The following is a 10,190-nucleotide window of genomic DNA, read 5'->3' on the forward strand; positions in this document are numbered from 1 at the left end:
AAAAAAAAAAAAAAAAAAAAAAAAAAAAAAAAAAAAGTTCCCTTACCGGTTTCAGGAGGTCAAGCCTCATACAAAAGTGATTTGAGGGAAAAGAAACAAAATCTTATTAGTACCTACTAACATTCTTTTTTGTGACCTGAAAAAAAATTTTGAAAATTCCTTTAATTCCAGTTTAAAGCAGGATTACAGAAACCTAAAGGTGACAACTTGACTTTCATCAGCAGCCCAATGGTGAACATCAGCACTTACTGATCATGCCTTGGTGTTAACTAATGTGGTTTCAGTGCAACCTGAGGGCATAACTATAGGCTGCTTGCAATATCCCAAATTTCCCCCATGGTCTCGAATGTTTACTTAAACTCTAAAAACTAGGATGTGGATTTTCATTCATTTCAGCTTAGAAAATACTGTGCTCTTACTGACTGTTACTATTGTCTACTGAATGCAGTCATGAGATAGAAAGCAAACAAACCCTGAAGATGCAGGTGTGTGATGTGTTGAAATCTGATACCCCTCACTGCCTGTAAGTAAAATAAACAGAATTGACTTAAATTAACTTAAGTGTTGACTGTAACCTCAAAGTCATTTTTTTCCTTTTATCTCTTGAATATATATATTTTGGTGACATTTTAAAACCCTAGGTCTTAATTAATTTTCAGGGGGAGTTCTTCCTAAACACACAGGACAGATTCTGATCTTTGGTGTTTGGTGAGGTGCAATGACAGAGGAAGTTCATCCTGTTTCATCACTGGTTTCAATGGATTTAGCAAAATTTCCCTGTGTTATAGCAATTGTTTAAAATGAGACCTGGATCTGTCTCGTTATTGCCAGATCACAATCATCACAAAAACTTTAAAACAAACAAAGAGCCAGAGGCTACCTGTTCCTGTGTGCAGTTACTGCAAACTGCCAAGACTGGAACACAGCCAGGCTTCAGGTCAGGTTTACATTATCACCAGCAAAGAAGAAAAATCAGGTCCCAAAAAAGGTACTGTAGTTAATAAGAAATTGAAAAAATCTGATTAGCACATCTGTGATTAATCAAAGCAGTCACAAATGATTCAATGAAATGTAACTCTGTTGAAATCTATTTTGATTCAGTTTACAACAGCCTTAACAATTGTGCTGCCCTTCAGAAAAACAAACAAACAATTTCCCGGGGGGTGGGGGGGGAAGGCAATATTATTTTAACCCTATATTCAATGACTGTTTTTCTGTTTACATATTACTACAAGTCACAGAACACAGAACATTGTAAGGTTGGACATGTTTCTGTACTGCCTACCCATCAAATTTATATATTTCTTAAGGGTCTCTACCCTTGGTATGACCAACTGGAGCCTGGGAGACACAATGGAATACAGTGGTTTTGCTTTGGTAAGCACCTGGAGGAGAGTCTGCCAAGGAAAGTTTGTGGCCTGTTAGAAATGTTGTCCACAGCACAGCATACTTTCTCCAGACTCTGCATTTGATCAAAGCTCACGTGTGGTTTCAAGAGAAGCTGTGTCCATAAGGAAAACCCCTTTTCATTTCATTTTTGTTTTATTTTATTTGAATGTAAAACTGAAGCTCTGACAGCTTGTTTTAAACCTTAAAGATCCCTTGCAGACTTTCATAAGAAACTATAACATCAATAATGTTGCTCTGGCTTCCTGAGTTTCCCTTGCAACTTTCTTGGGTTCATTATTTTCCCTCTCCAGGAGGAGCAGCTGGTTGTTGGGGGGGAGTAAGCTATCCCCAAGGACACAGGCAGCCTGTGATCCTATGCAGTGTCAAACAGCTCGAGAAGGAAGGGGAAACTGGTAGCCACAGAGATTTGATAACAGCACTCTGATCCTCATCTGTCTAGCTTCAGCAGGAGCTAGAGCAACAGGAGGTCTCCAAATCCTGCTACAAAGGCGTATCTTAACACAACCAAAATGGTTACATGCAACACAGCTTTGTTTCCCACATCTTTCATTGTTGTTATCGTTATCCCAGCCTCAATTTAAAACCACTTTACCTCTCTACATCCACACCAGATCTGAAATGTGATTGTGTGTGTCTCTAGGATGGAAGTGATACTTTCAATAGATGCATGTTGATATGTGCCAGCACCCTCTCCAGAACTCTCAGTGCACAACTGTAACTCCTTTAGATAATGTGTATAGCTTCATCTTGGTTCTACACATGCTTTTTCTTCTTTTTCTTTTTAATACTTTGTCATAATTTAAGATTAAGTCTTGAAAACTACTGAAAACCAGTGTACATCGAGGACACAGTCTGTAGAATCATGCCCGAGAAGTGCAAGATCTTGTGGGAAAGGGCTGTGCTTCTCACATCTAGAAAGTATCTTAACCACTGATATCTTTGAGCAAAGATATGAAGGCCAATAATAAATAGGGCAGTGAAGATGTAGTGGATGTATTTTCTAGCTCCAATTTCACAGAATCCAATAGAATACACATACACTGCCTTTAGTGTATCATAATAGCACATTTATCTCATCATAGACAAAGTGTAAACAAACAAGACAAAATATAACAGAACTCTCACGATGTTATGATGGAGTGCAATAAAATTGGATATAGTGTTGTTACCCTTCTCTACAACCACATCTTTGGATGTTGTACAAGTCTTGGAAATAGTGCTTCTTCATGGATAATAAAAAATGTGAACAATGAATATCTGATCCAAACTTTGGTGGATAATAATTATTAAAGAAGTGAATATTCCCAGGAAGGAGGTCTTTATTATTGTTCACGGATATGTTCTGTAACTCTGTTTTTTATATATATATATTGCTGTCAAAATGTCTAGGGTAGAAAATCATAGGCAATTCACATCAAGTAAAATGTGCAGGCCAGGAGTTTTGCATTAACATATCCACTAGGCTGCAGTGAATTTATAACCCCTTAAAACAGTACAAAGAGTTTTAGTATTGGATATAAATTATGTATAAAACACTCAGCATGAACTGTTGTCCCTGTATTAAGGTAGGTACACTGGGCATAAAAAATAAATGACAAAATCTACATTAATGTTAAGAGGTTAACTTTAAACTGACAAAATCAAGGAAATGCAGAATTACTGCTGAATCCTTATGTCACTCATTTTACCCCCTGCTCAGTTCACACTAGGTCATCCCATTTATTTCTGTGCCCCAGTAAACCTCTGCTAACACAGAGGGATCAAGAAAGAGTCACTGGCTTGAATACACATGGGACAAGTGATGTCTGGGGATTGCTGGTACTGATCTGCTTGTCCTCAAGAAAGCAACCATCCACTTATGTGACATGCCCCTTTCTTCTCACCTTACCAGCACATGTTATGCCTACACAATATTTAGTCCATCGGCCCTCTTTAGAATGATTTCTATTTTGGCAAAATGGAACCCCAACATGTTTGGACTCTAAGCTGTAAGTGATAGTATTTCTAATCATTCTGAGATATTGACGTTCTGGGAAAAATGTCTCTTTCTGCAAAGAAAGCAAAAGAAGACAAAGGAAATATGCAACTATTACTAAAAGAAGAAATACATGATGTTGAATATCAAACCAAAACTATGTACATCACATTAATTTCCTATAAGTTCCTTCCTAGTGGCAAGAAGAGAAGGGTGAATGTGAAGCAAGGTTAGTGAGGAGAAGTTAGATCATCACAGTTACAGCACCACTAATCAGTAATATATCAACTTTCACATTTTGGAACTAATACTACATTATAAAAACATTAGAACTAAAGAGTGACGTTAATTTCTCTAATGCAGTATCTCACCCTGCCCCTAAACTAGGGTATGTAAACACATACATATAAACAGATATATACAGTGAATATAAAATATATTTTTAAAGAATCAGGTGGTAAAATTGGTTTCAGATAAGTCAGTGGAAATATGGGTTACATCCATATATTTTAGATTCAGAAGGGACTAATGTGTTGAGCAGTCTAGTTGGCAGCTCCTTCCAGAAGACAGGATTTCATTCTTTTCTGGTAAAGAACTGCTCTCCCTTGTGTCACCCTTATTGACAGTGATTAGATCAGCACTCAAAGAAATGAACTTTATCAAACTCAGTAGCTTGTGACTGAAGAAGAAAGATGTTCAACTGAAAGGCTTCATGTGACAAAGACCATATTCCTTATTTTGCTTCAGGGAGCAATTACACACTTAAAAAGTAATTTTAGTCCCACCTGTGGCCATTTGATTACATTATGTTCTAGTTTTGGAGACCAAAGAGGTCCCTATTGCCACGTGTAAGTAATTACAGATTGTGATCTCCTTGTTTTGGTGAAGCTAATAATCCATAACAACCTAGCTGCCAGTTACACATGGAAGGTTTCAGTCTTCTCCTCCCGGATCTAAGTCAATAACTGTCAAACCACAACCTTGACTTATTGCTGGGACACTGCGTGTACTTGCTTAGGATTTCTAAAAGGTTTACTTTTTTTTTTTTTTTTTTTTTTTTCTGTTACAAAATAGTTTGTGAGGACAAAGAAATTTCAGGTTTTACTTTCAAATGTTTACAGACAGAATAATGTTGATACTTAGAGGGTTAATTGATGCTGAACCTTCTGTGAGACCCTGGGCACATTATTTTAGACATGGCTATCTACAGATGCTGTGTCCAGCTGCTGTTCTACAAATATTCTTTCAGGTTAGTTAAATACAAATGCTTCTTCTTTCTGGTAAATTTCTATGGGGACAAATATATGTCTGGCATGTATACCACCTTTCAGGAAGATCAATATGCATAACATGAAGCTTACATCAGTAAACTCCAGATAGCCAAAAACATTCGTGTTCCATTTTCAGTAGAATTGCAGCACTAAAATAACAAAGTTTGTCTTATTGTGTATTGTGTTATATTTACACTTCTGGTTTTCAGCAGTTTTGCCTTTCTCATAGTGCTGATTGAAAGGTGGGTCCTCCTTGTACCCCAGAGGACAGGATCAGGGTGACCTGTAGATGGCCAGATGGAGGCTGAACACAACTGTTCCAGCACATCTTTTCCAGAGTTACTACAAGTTTGCCACCTTTTACAATATAATATAAAAATGAAGGATGCATTTTCTACTTGTAAAGTCATCAGGTTATAAGGAATGTTGAACAAAAATCTAACCATAATCTCATGTATCCAGTACAATTTTAACTGCTTTGCAGTTGAAACTCCTGGACAACAACATCTGCCCTATTGTACTCTTGAGACAGTGTTATTGGAAATATATTGTTGAATTTGGAAGGAGACGGGACATGGTAACGTAACTTACAGTAATGAATTTCTACACTGTTTATTATTATTATTATTATTATTTGAAAACAGCAGAAGAAAAAGTTTATTTTCAGACAGTTTGTATGATATAAATTATTAGCAGAAATTTTGGTGTTTACAGAGAACATTTGTGTCTTTCCAGGATTCCCAAGAGGAATAGAAACTTGAGTTGAAGAGGATCCTCAAAATAATTAATAAATAGACCAATGATTTGAACCTGTGTGGTCCAGTGAATTATGAGGGGTCATGAGCTGAATGTACTCAAAATACATTTAGGACGAGAAATGAGGCTGTGATTTCTATTTGAAAGAACAGGCAAGGCATGATATGTTGTCAAAAATTCCTTGAAAAAGTAGCTAATTAACCCTTCCTTCCAAACCTACAGGTCATGAATGAATTAAAAAGAGGTAACGATCTCCAAGCATTAGATATATAGCAAAGATGGAAAGCTTTGTGGTAGGAGAGGAATGATATGGATACTGAATTTGCTGACAGCAGGAGATACAAATAGCCAATATGGAAACATTCAAAATTAATTACTTTTTAAGTTCTAAGTGAGGACAAAAATTCAGCTATGCTTTTGTCTTTTTATTTGAAGTGTAATAACACTTTAAATGCTGAAATTTAAAATCTGTTCTACAAATGTCTATTTTGTTACAGTCTTTCATGAGGGCATTATGGCTTTCAGGTGTAATAAACTATCCCTTTTTGTAACAACACCCCTTTATAAACACAAAGCAAATCATTATGTGGAAAGGGGAGAAGTTAAAAGCCCTAAATCTTCCATTCCCAAGGATAGTGTTACCTTCAGTTAGAATGTATTTTTTATGTATGTATTTACTGCTTAAATGTAGTATAATTCCATTGGGTTTAACTGACAAGATTTTAGGGAGTTCTTTATTACTGATTTATATATATACATATAGACACATATATGTTCCACTACCCTCTACACTTTTTTGCTTCTGTTTCCTAACATAAAATTATTACCTTCCCTGGAACAATGAAAATGCAACTGCTTTCTAGACCAGTGACTATTCCTTCTTTGAAGAGGCTCATAATAGGATGCATGAAACATCTGGAAGAATTAAATCAAAGGGTGATAGAATTCCCACTGGAGAACATGTGTCAAACAAGAAAAAGAGTCTTGTGGAACAAATGAGATTTTGCCCTGAGAATTAGCAAGTACAACAGCTAGGCTTAGTTTTGGATTGAGACAAAAACTCCTAGGAGGCCTATTGATACAAGTTTTAAATGTCCACTGTGCCTAAGAGAGAGAAAAAGAGAGAGAGAAAAAAGAATATGTGTAACAGTCTGTTTTCCCCATCCACGATACAGAGCCTTTCCTAAGATCCATAATGATGTACGTGTCAGAAGGACAGTCTGGGAGACAGACTACATCTAATAAACACACAATTCAGTGAGGTCTTGACTATAACCCTACAGCTGCTGTGGGAAGGGGCTACCAAATTCAGTAGACACATAAAGACCCACAAGGAAAGCAATAGAAATTCATGCTGTAAGTGAGGAGGGATTAAGACTTGTTATCCCATTCTAATTATTTTATCTGCTCACCTATTGTGGCATGGAAAGCCACTTGGAGAATAGCTAGAATGGAGTTAAGACCCACAGCTTCCATTGCTCATTTTGGCACTGGTGTAACTCCGGTTGGTGTGCCAAAGCTGAATTTCATTCTGTATTTCTCTCAGAGAATGTTTTATTAGGGAGAAGATTAAAAGCAATTTCAGAAAATAATCATCTCACACATGTGCCTGTTTGCTTTGCACAATCATACTCGTATCTCACTATCAAACAAACAAAAATGTAAATATTTCTGTACTTCAATACCAATTGCCAAAAAAAAAAAAGTATGATGAAAAGCATGATGTAATGAACTGAAGTAATTTGAAGAGTAATTTAATTTTACTGAAGAATGAAAATGTTCCTTTATCCACACCCCAATAGCTTTCTTCATCCAATTTTGTTCTATTTCTATCACTGCATCCTTATAAACTGCCTTACAAAAGGCATTCTTATAAACTGCCTTACAAAAGGCAAGCTACAAAGAATGGAGAAGGTTATGATTAATTATATGTAACTTTGGATGAAACAAGAGAGGTTTTCAAACCCCCGTATTTCTCACTGACCCAAAGGTAGCTCAAGAGAGCAATGATGTCTTTTTTTCTTTGTTTCTGAAGTTGTCTTCACCCTCACCTAGTAGAAAATGCTTTGCTCATAGAAGAGGGAACAAGGAGAGCTGTGACTAAAAAACCCTGAGTGATATTGGACTGGGAATGTGTTTGGTGTTTGGATTGCTTGATGGGGTTGTGTTAAAATATTTTAGATTTTTGGATCTATAAAAAACATCCAAAAATTTGTTATTTTTTTGGAAAACAAAAAGTTTTCTCTTTCCCCTACTACTAGACTAGGAAGGTGGTCTGGTACTGAAGAAGGTGATGGGAGAGCAGATGTTCTATTCTGGGTAACAGAATGTATTTGCAGTACAGCAAAATGTGAAACGCCTCATTTCACCCTTCTGTATCTTGTGCAGTGATACCCTTGCCTCTCCAAGAGACCATAAGATTTATAATTATAAATTCTTTGATGCTTTTCCATCACCTGATCACCTGAGGAAGGGATAACCAACTGTTGCATTTATGGAAACCGTGGTCTGTTGGGCCTTCATTGAAACTCAAGAATCACTGATATCAGAGAAAAAAGACAGTAGGAAATATTTTAAGGATAATATTTTTGGAATCTCTGCAGAAAATGAGCTTCCTATGCAGACATAAGAGAAAAAAAAAAAGGTATTTTCACCACATTTAAACACTGAAACAATATGAACAGTATTCTGAACAGCATTACCTTAAATATGAATAGTGTTATTTAGAAATTTCATCCCACAGTAAAATTTCCATTAACCACATATAGGTTAGTATATAGGACCCTTAATTCTTTTTACCACACCAGTTTCCTAGACTATCATTCCTAAAATGGCTTTATTTTTTTTTCCTTAAGAAAAAAAAAATAATCTTTTGTCTACTGCTATCTTCATGCAAATTTAAGAGCTATTTCCTCTTTGTAGGTCTTCAGAAGTACATTACATTTGCAAAAGTAAGATTCCAGACACGCTGGTTCTCTGCCTTCCTGTTTGCAAGTCCAAATTGTGCCAGAAAAGCATGCTGCTTTTCTGTGATCACAAAATTAATTGGATTTGTCAGCAGTAGTCTGATTTATGTCTCCAGTTCAAATCACAAACATGTAACCAGTGCTACAAGTGGTGATTGATAGGTCAGTGTGATGAAATCTTTCACTAATGCTTCATTTTCAGAGAAGCTTCGTATATTCCGATTGTCACTAATTTCCTTCTGACTGCTTCCTACTTCTCTAATCATCTCTTTTTCCATGAACCGATGATTTGATCTACTACCACTATCCTAAAAGTCAGCACCAGAAAATTGTTTTTTTTTTCTTTCAGAAATAGCTTTTTTTTTTTTTTCTGTCAGAAAAAAAAAACACAGAACAAGAGTGTGCATGTTGTTAAATCTGAAAGTGATTACTGCCTATTTTGCAAATAACTTGGATAACTTGGAAAATAGCAATCAAATTGTTTAAAGCCTATTGAATGGGATTTAAAACACACACAAAACATACACACTGAGCTCTACTTCTCCTTCCCCCCATGCTGTAAAGGTGCAGAACTACTCCTGGTAATTAAAGTAAAACCTGAAATCTTGACCATTGTGGTTGCTAAAGACCCTGTATACCCTTCAGAAGAGGAGCGGCACTAACCGCAGCTTCCTCAACAAATTCCTCACCAGGTAATTGCCCTCAGCCCGCCTAGAAATCTCCCATCCAGCTTCAACTGACTGAGCTATTTTCACTCCCCCCCTTTACCGAAACTGTTCAAGGGTGTTCCAAGCTCAGGATGACAGCTGTGTTCTGTCTTAGTGCTCTTTGCTTTGCTGAATATGAAAACACTGCTACCATAACACAATAAAATGAGCCAAGTGACAGAAATATATTTGCCATAAACTTTAAGAACAGCAAGCAATCTAATAAAAGCATTTGTAAACCAGGTCATTAATCTCTACAAAAGATAGCCCTGTGTAGTAGGTTATCCGCTGCACCAGATAACACAGAGGTGAGGTGAAAAGTTGATGATCCCCAGTTCACACATTTGACTGTGCACATGTCATCTGGATTAACTGAGGCAAGAAGAACAGCCTGGACTAATTTCAAATGTCGCCTATGCAAGTAAGAAAAAAAATGAACAAGGAAACTCTGCCATTCACCCACCCATATTTTCAAGCATGCTGAAGTAAAGGTTTTCTGGTTTCTATCTTCTTGTGACGTGATGGGAGCCTACAGGAGACTGAGATGTTCAGACAGAAATTCAATGATAGAGCTGAGAGTAAAGTGACACAGCTTCCCAGATACACTCCAGAGATATTTAATAGGTTCTGTCATAATCCATATGTTCTCTTCAAAAAATAAGAATAAAAACCAGCTGACTTACAATAAATTCTAACTGCAGCATGAGTTAATTTTAAACTGATGTAACATTCAGTCAGTTTTCATTTAAAATGACAGTGGATATCTTTGCCAGAGTAAGTGCACATTTGTAAAAACAGATGAGGAACGGTAAAATGTTTTTCCTTCAAGACAAATATTTCTTTTTAACATGGAGCTTTTCAATAATAATGTAAGTGTTCAAGCGAAGAAAGCCTTAACATCCATTGCCATGTCAATCTATTTCCAAAGTAGTGTGCTCTTGGAGACTATTACACGGCCCTTAGGGACATGGCTGAGCAGAAATGGGGAATGGTGTCTGATGCCAACCCTGCTGCCTCTGGCCCTGGGACAACTTCCCAGCTCTGGTGGAGGTGAGGTGGTCAGCATGGCCAGCCCTTGGTGTGCTGCCTGCTAACTTCAACTCCC

This window comes from Oxyura jamaicensis, chromosome 2 (genome assembly GCF_011077185.1).
Source record: "Oxyura jamaicensis isolate SHBP4307 breed ruddy duck chromosome 2, BPBGC_Ojam_1.0, whole genome shotgun sequence".
Taxonomy (NCBI): domain Eukaryota; kingdom Metazoa; phylum Chordata; class Aves; order Anseriformes; family Anatidae; genus Oxyura; species Oxyura jamaicensis.